The sequence below is a fragment of the Balaenoptera borealis genome (genome assembly GCF_965194805.1).
Source record: "Balaenoptera borealis genome assembly, chromosome: 13".
NCBI lineage: Eukaryota > Metazoa > Chordata > Mammalia > Artiodactyla > Balaenopteridae > Balaenoptera > Balaenoptera borealis.
In genome coordinates this window covers 49544781-49559926 of record NC_138870.1, presented here as the reverse complement: position 1 = coordinate 49559926, position 15146 = coordinate 49544781, and the positions used below count along the sequence as shown (strand labels likewise).

Genomic DNA, 15146 nt, shown 5'->3' with positions numbered 1-15146 from the left:
TGCTTTAGCTCACTAAATAGAGAGGAGTAGACCTTTATTAAGAGTAATTTGGACATAACAAGATTCCTGAATAGAAATAAATCATATACCTGCAAAGAAATGAGATTTTCTCACAAGTTACATGGCAATAGACAACATTATTTTCGACTCATGCAAATCTATGCAAATTTAATTTCTATACTGCCCCAATATATGAGAAAATTTAACTATTTAAAGAAAATCTGTGGTGACTCTTTGGTAATGTCTTCTTTGTTAATGTCAACTAGCAGACAATACTGTCTAAAGGTAAAATGGTTTGCCTCAGAGAGAAGTCCTTTAGGTTTCCCTATATTTCAGCTGAATCTAGTCATTAGGCAGATAGAGAAACAAATGACTTCTAAGGCCCTAAGATCAATTGATCCTACGTGGAGAAAAATCTATATTCTGGGGTAAACATTTGTCATATCTGAAAAATGACAAGGAATTGAAACAAATAGGCACTTTTCTGAACAGAGAAAAGTTAATGATGGGAAATCTCAATGCCAAAAAAATTATTTAACTTTTTTGAGGGTCTAAAAAGGAATTACATGGAGAAATTTATGTGTTTTCAGATTCACATAAAGCCCTTAAAACAGTAAAATGTGAATCAGTAGGGGAAAATTCAGGAAGCCATGAGGGCATGTGAGTGTCACTGTAGGCAAAACTAAAATAATACTTTTTTTGGCAAACTGACCCAAGGGATTAGAAAGACTGGTTTTGTACCATCAGTTATGTTTCATAGTGAAAATTCATTGTAAACTATTCTCTGAAGATATGAGACAAATGTGCTTCTGGAACAAAGCATAAAAACCAAACACTAGGTTTTATCAAGAAGGAAAACAAGAAACAAAGATGCAAGAAATGTCAGATCCTTAGGGGGAAAACATCCACAGACACCTGTGCTGACTTCTTGAAATTTTGCTCCTGCTTCTTAGCACAATCTAGTTTATATGTTCAGAATATCAACTTTAAGTTATCAGAGGGATAGATAAATTTTCAATGTAAAGAATGAAAACTGAGTGATATGATGATATCTATTAAATGCCAAAGGATATTACTTTGCAGAAGATAGATTTTGATCAAGTGCCAGACCTCAGAAGTTAAAAGTATCCATTAGAGAAGCAGTTTTATGATCAATGTATGGTGATTCTACTTTAAATGGTTGTAATCATCAAAAATGATGTAAGCCAGAACTTTAAAAAGGTATGATATATAAAGATTATCATTAGGCTCTAGAGATTGTCAGAACCCTTCCCACATAACTGCAAGGATCATCTAGTCTTCATAACAATAACAATATGTCAGGCACCACAAACAGTTTCCTCCTACAGATGGCCACATGGCTTTCTGATCTAAAAAAGTAGAGACATGCAGGTATTATATAGCAGATTTATACTCATCCACACTGAGTACTGGTGACTCAGAGGCTGATTTATTTTTGAAGACGTCTTAACTTCTTATAAAGACTGTCATACAGAGTGAAGTAAGTCAGAAAGAGAAAAACAAATATCGTATATTAACGCATGTATGTGGAACCTAGAAAAATGGTACAGATGAACTGGTTTGCAGGGCAGGAGTTGAGACACAGATGGAGAGAACAAACGTATGGACACCAAGGGGGGAAAAGCCGCGGGGGGGTGGGGATGGTGGTGGGATGAATTGGGAGATTGGGATTGACATGTATACACTGATGTGTATAAAATGGATGACTAATAAGAACCTGCTGTATAAAAAAATAAATAAAATAAATTCAAAAATTAAAAAAAAAAAAATCTACTATAGACAAAGACATCGAGACCTGTTGGGTTCCCAGCAGATTCTTAATCTTAAAAAAAACATAGTTCTAATAATATTAAACCATAGAAAAATTAAAAAATTAAAAAATAGAGTTGCATAGCTTTGGCATTAGGCTTCAAATAGTACCTTGAATAGAGTGCATTGAAGTTATCTGGGGTAGAATCTAAAAGAAAAGGGAGCAAGTTACTCAATCTGCTTATTGAATATCTAACATGTTCCAGAAACTGCACTAGATCAATGCAATTATTTCTCCTAACAACTCTAAGAGCTGCAATCTTACTTTCAAAGTGAAGGTAAAGTAACAGCCAAGGTTACACATGAAGTTGACACAACATTCAAATTCTGTTTGCCGTTCTACAGACCAAGTAAACCCTAGGATCTGCAGGTTCTACTAATCTCACAGATGGCCCTACAGGTCTGTGGATCTTTCTTCTCCTTTCCTGTGTTTATTGCAGGGAGAACAGGGTTGCAAAAACAGGTGTTCATCCTGTAAAAACAAGCTCCCTGTGAGCAGAATTTGAGTCAATCTCAAAATGCAGTGCCCAGTAGAGTACAAGCATAAAGGCATAAAAAATATTTTTATACTGGTTGAAAGGGAAACATACATGTTTATGTCACTCAAATTAAAGATTCTCACATAATGAGCTAACAAAATAACTGCATAGTTTCTTTCCTGAAACTTTCTCTATGTGTAAGTTTCATGTTGATAACATTTTTACATTTAAAATTTTTCAGCTCTGTGTAGACAGGAAAGCTGTCAAAAACATAAGCACCAGACAAGGAATTTTTCCAAGCTTAGAACTTGAGACTTGCAGTTATATACAGATCTGTCTTAAATTTTAGGCAAATTAATTAATTAAAAAAAAATTTTATTGGAGTATAGTTGCTTTACAATAAAATTTTTTTAAAACTTCCACTTTTTTTGGCAGAAAAACTGCAGTTGCCTCTCTTTTGGAAACAAATGGTTTATTAAAGTTGTTTTTGTAAAAAAAAAAAAAAAGATTAAGTAAATATACAATATTTGGATGATATTAAATTCTGGTCATGAGCTGTTACTTAATAATAAAATTTCTATACATTTGTGTTGTTGGGCACAACAAACCATTGAGATTAGCATTTTTAGTTATTCCAATTTGACACAGGAAGGAACTGAAGCACAGAATTGTTAGATAATTTCTCCAGCGTCACTCAAAGGGTCAATGGCAGATGCAATTCAAACCCAGAAGGGCTGACTCCAGCATCCTCATTCTTAACCACTATGTTGTGCTGCCTCACATGATAGCTAAAATATCTTAACTCTTTCCTTACTAAATATATATTGAATGCATAGAGGGATGTATCTCAAATCACCACTAGTAATGCTACATTTGCTTCTATAAGAATGGCTAAAATTTCAGAGAGAGAAAAAAAATTACCACACATTTCTTATCTACAGCAGGCTTAGAAGCAGATATGGTTAGTGTATTAAATTGTACTTTGAAGGGCTTCCATCGACTTCAATTCTCACCTCCAACAATGCTTTTTAAAAAAAAAAAAAAAAAAAGATAAAATCATTTATGCACCTTTGGTTTTAGTATTTTCAATATATGGTCCAGTTACTGAGTTACTTTGCCCTGCATAACAAAGTTTCTTCAAAATGTGTATGTGCAACTGCTTTCTTTTGTGTGGAGCAAATTGAGTTCCCCTCTTGGAGTGAACAATCACTTGGCAGTATAAATTATTTTAATGGACATTTCTTTACACTGAGACTTTGCCATCTGTTTCACCCTCTAATTACAAATGCAGGAAGAACACAATTTACAATTGTGTCTATAAAGGAAAATATAAAGGACTTAAATGCAGGTTTATATCACTGCATCTGTTCAGTGATTTGAAATCCAGGAGGAACAAAAGGGCAGGAAACTTTTCTTTCCCTTCTCATCCCTATTAGCATAGACAAGTAAGAATTCATAGCACAAAATTACCAAGATCGGTTCAACCAGCAAAAATTGGAGAACTACCATATTAATCTTGATCTGTGTTTACTTTACATTCCACTTTTTTCAGATTCCAATAATGGTATGGAAATTAGCATATTTTAGAAGATAGGCAGCAAATTCACACGATTTTATCTAGCAGAACAGCTCAATGACAAGTGTGACTCAGAAACAAAATCTTTGTCATTTAGATGTAATTAATTTAGTTGAGAGAAAAGGCAAAAGTGTTTCCTTACCTATTCATAATGTCCTGTTCGATAAAGCCCACAAACTTATGAGTGGATGGGAATCTTAAATCCAGGCCATTTGGCAACTGAGTAATAATGCTTCCTCAGCCCAGTGCCTAAGGCAAGATTCACACCCGAACAAGAAGAGATATTAAATAAAACAAGACTGCATGTGAATAACTGGGCCAGTCCACATTTTGTAGGTTCAATTTGTCACAGCAGTATCTTGTATCTATGGTGGCTTAAATGTCTTTTCTTCTTAATTCTGACAGCTGCATTCTCTTGATACATCAATTAGTCTCTGAAACACAAAATTTGCTCATACCCCTAACCAGCCCAGCTATTACTAATGTCAAATCAGTTCAAAACATCCTGAGCTACATAGAAACAATTTAAGTTACCCAACCACGCAGACACTAATCACTAAGGCATTAGGATATCAAGTCTTTGGACTAGAGCAATATTATAGAACACTGTAACTTAGTGGCAATCCCACCAAGAAAGCTTAAATAAACACTAGGAGACACTCTCTAAGTAAAACATAGAGAGGCATAGCAATGATACTGTTTTGCTCACTCTTACACTAAAATTAAAACCCATAAAACCACCAAAGATTAGGGAAATAAGCAAAAGTGAACCAAAACTTGTACCCATAAACACAAATTTTAATTGGCCACCCAATTAATGTCCTGCGTGAAAATAAAGAGTAAATGTAAAATTCAGGTTTTTTAATCTAAATTTTCATAATTTTTCCCTCTTTTTCTCATGCATATAAATGTATTTTCCTTCTAAATCCCTCACATGTAAGAGGGTCACTCTACCTATAAACCAATAATGTAGGCATTACTACCCCATGTTCCCTGGCTATTATCTAGTGCACTAACCCTATGCAGTGGAGACAGAAACAGTGCATCCACTTACCCTGTTAAAGTTTATAACCCAATGATTTACAAGACGTGACACATCTGAAGTCCACTGAATTCACTGTCTCATTAAACAATGCAGACAGGGTTGAAAATATTATCCTCCGGTGCTTTGAACTTGCATCTGCCCCATTACATTTGCATTAATGGGGCTTCAAAACAGTCATATACAGGTAGCTAATTGATATCCTTAAAAGAAGATTTCAACCCTTAGTTTTGATAATATTAGTGAGATAGGATGAGAAATCAGTTGAGCACATTTCACTTACTTGAAGGAATTTTACATGTGATCATTTTTATTTTCTCATTCCAACTTTTGCTAAATTAGCATACCTGACTTCTCCCCAGTAAATGCAACCTGTTCATCCACTCTTAAGTCACCACCCCAGTCCCCAGTCTACTCTCTCCATACACCAAGATCCCTGCCCAAAACAGTCCACCAAGTGGACTGGAAAAAGAGTCTATTACTAGAGACTATAATGCAGAAATTCCTTTCCTCCTACCCTGGAAATGAACAAAGAAATAAACAATGATGAAGAAGCAGCAATGCTTTCAAAACTCAGTTGATGAGTCACTTCTATAAAATTTGTCCTGCTATCTCTTATTTTATTCATGATTTTTTTTGATAAGTATATATTAGACAATGCTACTACTCTTCTGTTTAAAATTCTTCAATAGCTTCTTGCTGCAACTGAAAGAAAACCCAAACTCTTAGGCCAACGTCTCTGATTTCATCTCCCTCTACTCTTATTCCTTTCACTAATCTCCAGTCACACTGGCCTTCTGTCTGTACCTTAAACATGTTGAGTTTTTTCTGTCTTGAGCCTCTGTACTATTGTTGTATCTGCAAACACTCTTCAAGATTTTTGCATGTTATTGCCTTGTTACCATTCAACTGATGATTCAGAGAGCCTTCACTTATAAATCTACCTATTAAGCAGCGCTCTAGTCACTATAATTTTAGCGTATTTTATCTTTGCCATTACATACCAATACCTAAAGGGTTCTTTTCTGTTCTTAAATGTTTTTTTTTTTTTTTTTTAACTAGGTTACATGTTTATTCTCTCTTTTCCCAGACTAGAGATAGCTCCTTAGGACAGGGGCTATGTCCCCTCGTAATGCCTATGATGACAACAGTGTCTGACACACAGTAGGTGTCCAACACCGTAGCCCTTAGCACGTGTGGTTATAGAGCGCTTGAAATGTAGCTAGTATGACTGAGGAACTGAATTTTTGAATTTATTTAATGTAATTAATTTAAATTTCAATAGCCACATTCAGCTAATAGCTACTGTATTCAACAGTACAGTTCTAGATAATCAGTTCTGGTGTCCCAAAACAAAATAGCTTCTACCTTAGATGGTGCTGGTAATGCACAAAAAATTTTTTTTCTCCTTGAATAACTTTTTCTTTCCCCATGAATTCATACAAACCACTGCCCTTTTTGTAGGAAATCATCAGCCTGTAAATGTTACAAATTGATTTGGTTAATGATGGACATTTTTAAACATAGACTTATGGCAATATGGAAGAATAAATAGACATTGTGACGTCACTAACTACAAGTCACGAAATTTAAAAAAAAATTTAACACTTTATGAACTCAAAGAAAGTAAATGTCATATGTGCTAGAAATGAAGAAAGAAAGAAAAAAAAAAGGATAGTGATAAATGAGCAACACTTAAGAGTTCAGACCTTGATATAAGGTCTTAAGAGCAGGGTCTAGGATATTAAATCCAATATTTGGCAGGGGAGCTTCATAAATCCCAGAGTCTGAAAAGCGTTTATAGTCTGTGGAACAGGGATAGAAAATATTTATGCTTCAAGAGAGTTTGCCACTGGTCTGGAGTCTTGAGTCTAAGGTAAAAAAAATAAAAGTAAAAACAGTAAAAACAAAAATCCCCACCAGAAATTAAACTCCAAGCTCTCAACACAGATTGGTGAAGATTCCAAGTTTATACAACTGTGGGTTATAGGCACCACAAGCTCATAAATTCACATATGAAATCAGATTCAGGATCATTCAAAACCTAAGTTCCTGAAGAAAGACCTTTAATGGAGACTTAGAAAGTATACTCTATTGTCATGGTCCTTGTTATAGAAAACAGAATCTCCTTCAGCTAGGTTAATAAGAAAAAAAATTATTTCAGAAGTATTAAGATAACTTAAAGAATTTCTGCAAGGGCCAGGGAGCCAAGCTTGGTTGTTACAAAGCCAAGGAAGAGGCCTACACCCTGGAGAAATGTACAACCACACCACAGGAATGTTCCAATGTAAAGCCCACTGCAACCAATGTCCACTGCTCAGTTCCTGTATTGCTGGAGATCATACAGTAGACCTTGCATAATAACTGCCACAGCTATGATTTCCCCAGGTGTTACCTCAGATTGCCCACTTTTGCCTTTCTAGTATCATTTGGGTTCTTCTCCAGATGGAGTCTAGCTTCTCCAGGGGAATATCAGGTCTAAAAAATCTTTAAAATGTAGATTTTACCTTTGCAGACGGTAAAGTAAAAAAAAGGAAGTCTAAAAGGAGTTATGAGTGGATACTGAATGAGCCAATCTGAAAAAGATGCCTCTTATGTCTGATCTCCCTAAATGTGACCTCTAGATTATGGATATACAGCATACAATTATACACTATGTTTTGATAATTATTGAACAATGTCCTAAAAATTCTCCACTAAACTGTGAATTCCATCGGAGCAGATCATTCCGTGTGTTGATTATTGGTTCTTATCACCCAACATAAAATACACACAGTACTCGTTAAGTGAATAAATTCTAAATAATAGATTACGAAATTCTGGAACTCAAGAGACCACAACTCCTTATTTTAACACAAACAGAAAAAAGGGGGATTTATGATAATATAACTTCCATGGTAGATTAAGGCATGGATCTGACTTTTAGGGAAAGCCTACCATATTTATATACCTAGAGTTTATATTTCATGACTAGCTGGTATTCCAAGGTATTTGGGTATAGAGACCCAATAGGCATAAATATTAGAGCATCTGAAAGCAAAGGGGACTAATGATTATATTTTTAAAGTTAATTAGGATTCTAGGGAGTAAATAATAGAGACTCAAAGAATGCAATATAACAAGTTAGAGAACCAGCCGTTTAAACCTTATATGCTGACTTCAACTGATGAAAATCATTGACCATATTTAGGTCAGGAGAGCTTCTCTCTCCTCCTCAACTTCGACCACCTTTAATTACTAGAATCCAGGTTTTGAGAGTTTTTAGTCTTTTAATAACCTGAGTTTTGCATATTATAGGATTAGACTGTCAAGAAAATTAGCCTTCTTTACATAGACAACATAAGAGGATATTGAATTATTCTATATTATTAGGTAAAAGGTAAACAGAATTCTTTAAATGTATAAGACAGACTCCCAGTTCCCAGTTTTGCATGTAAGGATCTTGTAAGCTACCACTCTATTAGAATAGCAAGTAAAAAGCTGAAAATACTGAAAAATCAACAACCCTTCTAGGATCCATAAGAGAGGTGAAAATACAGGGCAAACTGCTGCCCCCAAGATCAGAAAGACACACAAGCAAACATAGAAAATAACTCACTGGGGCAGAGATTCATGAGCTAAAACCACCACAGGAACCAGTGCCAGTGTAAGGAAACCAGAACTGTAATTGATGAATTGATGAAAGCTCAGTGTGGACAACTCTGAGAGCTAAAAACTCTAGGGGGACCCAGTCACGGGGGAGCACTTACAGTTTGGAGAGATTTACATCCAGGAGCTCAACCAGGTTTCCACGGTATACTGCAGAAAACCCCCTCATGCTTCTGAAGGGAAGGGGAAAGAAACCATTTTGAAACTTGCCAGAGCACTCTGTTTTTATAAGAAGGCCTGACCTCAGAGGAAACTAATTAACCGGAGCCTAACCTGCTGGGGTTTTATCAGAGCCTTATTCACCTGGGAGAAAGGAAATACTCAACTCCAACCCACTCTAGCCACCCCCTTCCACCTAAGGGTGGGATAAGAAAAATTAAAAACACCTGTGAAGGATACTGTCCAGAGGCATAGGCTCCCTAAAAGACTGACACCTGATCATAGGACTACAGAACTCTTCCCCTCCCCCACCCCACCTCACAACCACATTACTAAAGGCCTATTTACAGCAGTTCCTTTTTCCTGTTACATCATGTCTGGCTATTTAAAAAAATTACAAGACACACCGAAAAGCAAAAAACACAATTGAAGAGACAGAGCAAGCACCAAAAGCAGACATGGTAAGGATGTTGGAATTATCAGACCAGGAATTTAAAACAATTATGATTATTACACTAAGGGCTCTAATAGGTAAAATAGACAAAATGCAAGAACAGACGGGCAACATAAGCTGAGAGATGGAAATCCTAAGAAAGAACAAAAAAGAAATGCTAGAGATAAAAACAAAAACACTGTAACAGAAGAATGCGTTTGTTGGGCTTACTAGTAGACTAGATACAGCTGAGGAAAGAATCTTTGAACTTAGAGGCATCTGAGTAGAAACCTCCAAAACTGAAAAGCAAAGAGAACAAAGACTGAAAATCACAGAACTTAGTATCCAAGGACTGTGGGACAATTTAAAAACGTGTGACATACATTTAATGAGCACACCAGAAGAAGAAAGAAAAGAATAGAAAAAATATTTGAAACAATAATGGCTGGTAATCTCCCCCAAGTTAATATCAGACACCAAACTACAGATCCAGGAAGCTCTGAGAACAACAAACAGAATAAATGGAAAAAAAAAAAAAAAAAACCTATACCTAGGCATATCATTTTCAAATTACAGAAAATCAAAGATGAAAATTTCTTGAAAGAAGCCAGAGGAGGGGGAAAACGTCTTACCTATACAGGAACAAAGATAAGAGTTACATACAAATTCTCTTCAGAAACCATGCAAGAAAGAAGAGAATACAGTCAAACATTTAAAGTGCTAAGAGAAAAAAACCACCAATCTAAAATTTTCTACTCTGTGAAATTATTCTTCAAAGGTGAAAGAGAAATAAAGACTTTCTCAGACAAACAAAAATTAAGAGAATGTGTTGACAGTAGACCTGCCTTGCAAAAAATTAAAAGTTCTTTAGAGAGAAGGAAAATAATACAGGTCAGAAACTCAATCAAGCTAGTGGGAAGCTGCTACATAGCACAGGGAGATCAGCTTGGTGCTTTGTAATCACCTAGAGGGGTGGGATAGGGAGGGTGGGAGGGAGGGAGATGCAAGAGGGAAGAGATATGGGGACATATGTATATGTATAAGTGAGGCACTTTGTTATAAAGCAGGAACTAACACACCATTGTAAAGCAATTATACTCCAATAAAGATGTTAAAAAAAAAAAGAAAAAAGAAACTCAATCTACATAAAAAAAGCAAGAGCATCAAAGAAGGATTAAGTGACGATTAAATCAAAACTTTTATTTTTCTTATTCTTAATTGATCTAACACATAACAGTTTTTTCAAAATAATAATAGTAACAATGGATTTGATAATGTATGCTTATGTATATATCATATATACATATATATGCTTATGTATGCTTATATATTAGTGAAATAAATGACAACAATGACACAAGTGATGTAAGGGAGGAATTAGGAATATTTTGTTATTATAAGGTACACACACTATCAGTGAAGTGGTATTGTGTTATTTAAAAGTAGACTTGTATTCGTTGTAAATGTATATTGTAAACTCTAGAATAACCACTAAAATATTAAAGAATAAAGTATAACTGATATGCTAAAAAAAGGAGAGAAAATGGAATCATTTAAAATGCTCAATTAAAACCACAAAAGGCAGAAAAAGAGTAGAAGACAAAAACAGGAACAAAGAAGAAGGGCAACAAATAGAACACAGAAACAAATATGGTAGATATTAATCCAAATGTAAAAATAACCACTTTGAAGGTCAATGGTCTATATGTGCCAATTAAAAGACAGAGATTGCCAGAGTGGATCAAAAGACATGACCCAACTGTATGTTGTCCACAAGAAATTCACTTTAAACATAAAGATACATAAAAACTAAAAGTAAGTGGCTGGAGAAAATATACCATGCTGACACTAATCAAAATAAAGCAGGAATAACTATATTAATTATAGACAAAGCAGGCTTCAAAACAAGGAAAGTTATCAGGGGTAAACAGAGGCATGCCTAAAGAGGTCATCTAGGTTTTCTCCTATAACTCTCCATTCTGTTCCATCCATCTATTTGTCTATTATTTTGCTAATAGCACTGTGTCTTGATTACCATAGCTTTATACTAAGTCTTGAAGTTGGATAGTATCAATCCTCCAAATTTGTACTGCTCCTCCAATGTTGTGTTGGTTGTTCTTGGTCTTTTACCTCTCCATATAAATTTAAGAATCAATTTGTCAATATACACAAAATAACTTGCTGGGATTTTGATTGGGATTGTATTCAATCTATAGATCAAGTTGGGAAGAACTGACTTCTTGACAATATTGAGTCTTCCTATCCATGAACATGGAATCTCTCCATTTATTTAGTTCTTTTTAAATTTTGTCTATCAGAGATTTGTAGTTTTCCTCATACAGATCTTGTATATATTTTGTTAGATTTATACCTAAGTTTAAACACTTCCACTTTGGAAGATAATTTGGCAGTTTCTTATAAAATTAAACATACTCTTACCATACAATCCAGCAATCAGGCTTCTTGGTATTTACCCAAAGGAGTTGAAAATTGTATCCACACGAAATCTGCACACAAATGTTTATAGTATCTTGATTCGTAATTGCCAAAACTTGGAAGCAACCAAGATATCTGTCAGTAGGTGAATGAATAAATAAACTTGCGTGTCCAGACAATGGAATATTATACAGTGCTAAAAAGAAAGGAACTATGGAGTCATGAAAAGACATAAAGGAAACTTAAATATTACTAAAGGAAAGAAGCCAATCTGAAAAGGCTACATACTGTATGTTTCCAATTATATTACATTTTGGAAAAGGCAAAATATGGAGACAGTAAAAAGATCAATGGTTGCCACAAGGGAGGGGGAGTGGGATGAATAGGTGGAGCACAGAGAAGTTTTAGGGCAGTAGAAACACTCTGTATAATATAATAATTATTGATACATGGCATTATACATTTGTCCTAACCTGCAGAATGTACAACACCAAGAATGAACCCTAATGTAAACTGTGCACTTTAGGTTATTGTAATTGGTAAATGCAGATTCATCAATTGTAACAAATGTACCACTCTGGTGAGTGATGTTGATAATGGGGGAGGCTATGCAGATATAGGGGGAGGTTATATAAGAAATCTTTGTACCTTCCTCTTAATTTTGCAGTGAACCTTAAAACTGCTCTAAATTTGAAAAATTTCCTTTAAAAAATAAGGTATAAGAAAACAAGAGGAATCTTTATTTCTAAATATTTAGATGGAAATTCTAAAATAATTTCCATTCAGTGTTTATTGATAATAAAAGCATTTAAGCACATTTATGTAATTATTATTAGTGAAATGAGACATTCTTTGAAATTTTTCCTTACACAATTACTTTGAATCTGCCTTTCATAAGACAGTACATTTTTATGTTCATATGCTCTTCCTATCCCACATCCAGGAGGTGGCACTGTTTCTTTTGCACTAAGAACCAAATAGAATAAAAGTAAGGATGGATGAATGAATGAAGGCGAACTCCATCACCCTAAAGTGCACTGTACATTTTCAGCTAAATGGTAAAATGAATCTGAGTCTGCAAACCCAGCAGATATTTTAAACCTAAAGCTGAAGCAACGCTTGTTCTTGACAATAATACAGGTCACCAGAATACCTGGGAAAATGGAATAACTGGGTTGTCTGATCAGACAGGAAATTATTGCAGAGCTCTGTGGTGTTTCAATGTCTCAGGCCATAGGACAAATTTGTAGCTGCTCTGGGAGTAAGTTCAACAGTCAACATGCCGCCAGAATACAAACTTTTTCATCAAACCTCTATTGAAGCTGTAAGAAAATATGGTGACTTAAGCTTTTCATTTCTTTTTATTTTTCATTTTTAACGTCATGGAGATTTCATAATAAGAAGTAAAATGATTAAAAAATGTATATAAAGAGATAAAATATAGCAAAGAGTAAGTGCCACATATTGCCTCTTGAAGTGTTTAAAGCACATTTATAAATATCATCTCATACAGAGAGATGATATTTAATTTTTCAAAGCATTAGCAAGTAACTTTAACAATATTTGAAACACATGCATTTTATTCTATTCTTTCGATCTGAAAGAAGTCAACATTCCACTCATCATCTTCTCCTTTCTCAGTGTTTTCTTTGTTTATCCCCACTTCGAACTTGGTTGGGTTATAGTTTATCCTTTGGAAAAAGAGATGTATATTTATTTCCACCTTTGTAAGGGTTATTTTTTCTTTTTTCCTTAACACCCCAGATTTCATATTTGTTTCATTGTGTCTATCTCATTCCTAAAACATTCTTTCTGGAATAAGATAAGGTAAAAATCAATAAATCAACCATTGTGGATAGATGGCCTACCAGACTTTAATTCCCAACACATTGATCACAGAAATCCTTCTCTTCGTGTACTTAGTTTTTTATTATCGTTCACTAGACCATGACTGTGAGTGCCCCCAGGCAAGAGACATGTTTTATTCAACTTTATTCTTTCTGCAAGGCCCAGCACAAGACTAACACATGATAGGAATTCATGCACGTTTATTTAATGGTTGAGCAAAATAATGAATAAATTAAATTAAATTTCACTTTCCTTTAAGTTTATGCCACATAGACCTTCTAACATTTATTCCCATAACATGTAGGAATTTATTTGCGTATGTCAGTACCGACATTCCTAGTGCTTCTAGTTTTATTTACTCTCAAATTTTCTGGGTAACAATAAAACCCTGTTGTCTTAACTTTTTTTAATAGTCCATCCCTACAACTATTTTAAAAAATCCGACAGGTAAATGTATGCTTCTTATTTAATTTAATCACACCTCATGTTCTCTTTGTTCATATACTGGCCCCAAGTGGTTGCCAGGAAAAGAAGGGAGAGCAGACAGAGTAAACAGGGAGCTAGTCTATTGTATATACCAATAGCCATACTCTGTAGGACATTTCATGATTCCACCTCAAATCCCCAAATTATGCAGTAAGTTAGAAGTTCAGATAAAAAGTCTATAAATACAAAACTGAATTTTTAAAGCTGCTTTCTAAATGTTCACAGAAAATTGATGTTATTATTATGAGTTCAAGAACCAACTCCCCTTCTGATTATGTTATTGCATTTCTCACTAAGTTTTCACTGATAAATAGAATTAATCCGTCTGCTTTAACCTTAAAAACTGCCTTTCTGTAAGTTTAGTATTAAAAGTTATTACCATTAGAAAGCTTACATTTTTGCCACCTATATTCAGTCTTCACATGGTAATTGAGTAGTTCAGTCAGTGTAAATATACCAATTGTAAAAGTATGGCTTCATTTTCTAATATTCACAATTTTTTCAAAAATATTCTGGTATTATTGTAAAGTGTAGCCCATTGGAAATCTAACTTACAGTGTGGTTTGCATTTTAGAATTTTAATTATAATTGGTAGAAATAGACTTCAATCTTTTTTAAGTCAGTGTGACCCAAATTGAGGCAAAGACAGCAGAAACAATCCCAACTATTATGACATAGCCACATACATTAGATTTTAAAACTCAACTTTGAATTATTATTTCAAGCACAAAGGTGTGTTTATAGAAAACTGTAACACAAAACGTCACTTTCAGGTAGTTAAGGCAAGTCTCAGTACTATCACAGACACTTCTTTCTGGGACTTTCCTTCATAATCAACCCTAAGAGCTAGTTTACATGTAACACCCAGCACCCTCTCTGGTCACTTTTCCAGGCATGATGACATCCTTCAACAATCTCCTTATCAATATCATAACAATAGCTATATTTTTTCAGCAACTGTATTCATTATTTAGAGCACAATTAAAGGTGTAATTGGGAGATTTTATTAGTATGTTTTATTTTAAATAAATATTTGGAGATCCTGCTGAACAATAATTTAAATAATAGAAAAGATCTGAAACTATGCCAGTCAAACTTATAAATTTTTCCTATTGTTCATTCTAACCCATTGCTTTTGCTTGTAGAGAATTCCCATTCCAAGCATAAGGATGTAGATGATGTTAAGAAATATTAATTCAATAGTTTTTG

At 34.4% G+C, this 15146-nt stretch overlaps 1 long non-coding RNA gene across 1 annotated transcript in view; it reads right to left on the bottom strand.

Moving 5' to 3' along the window:
• LOC309609593 overlaps nucleotides 1–15146 on the bottom strand; it is a 475588-nt gene that overhangs the window by 208930 nt on the left and 251512 nt on the right. The window contains exon 10 of the long non-coding RNA XR_014233497.1: nucleotides 8677–13294. This is a non-coding gene — a long non-coding RNA (uncharacterized lncRNA). The remainder of the gene's footprint in view (nucleotides 1–8676; nucleotides 13295–15146) is intronic.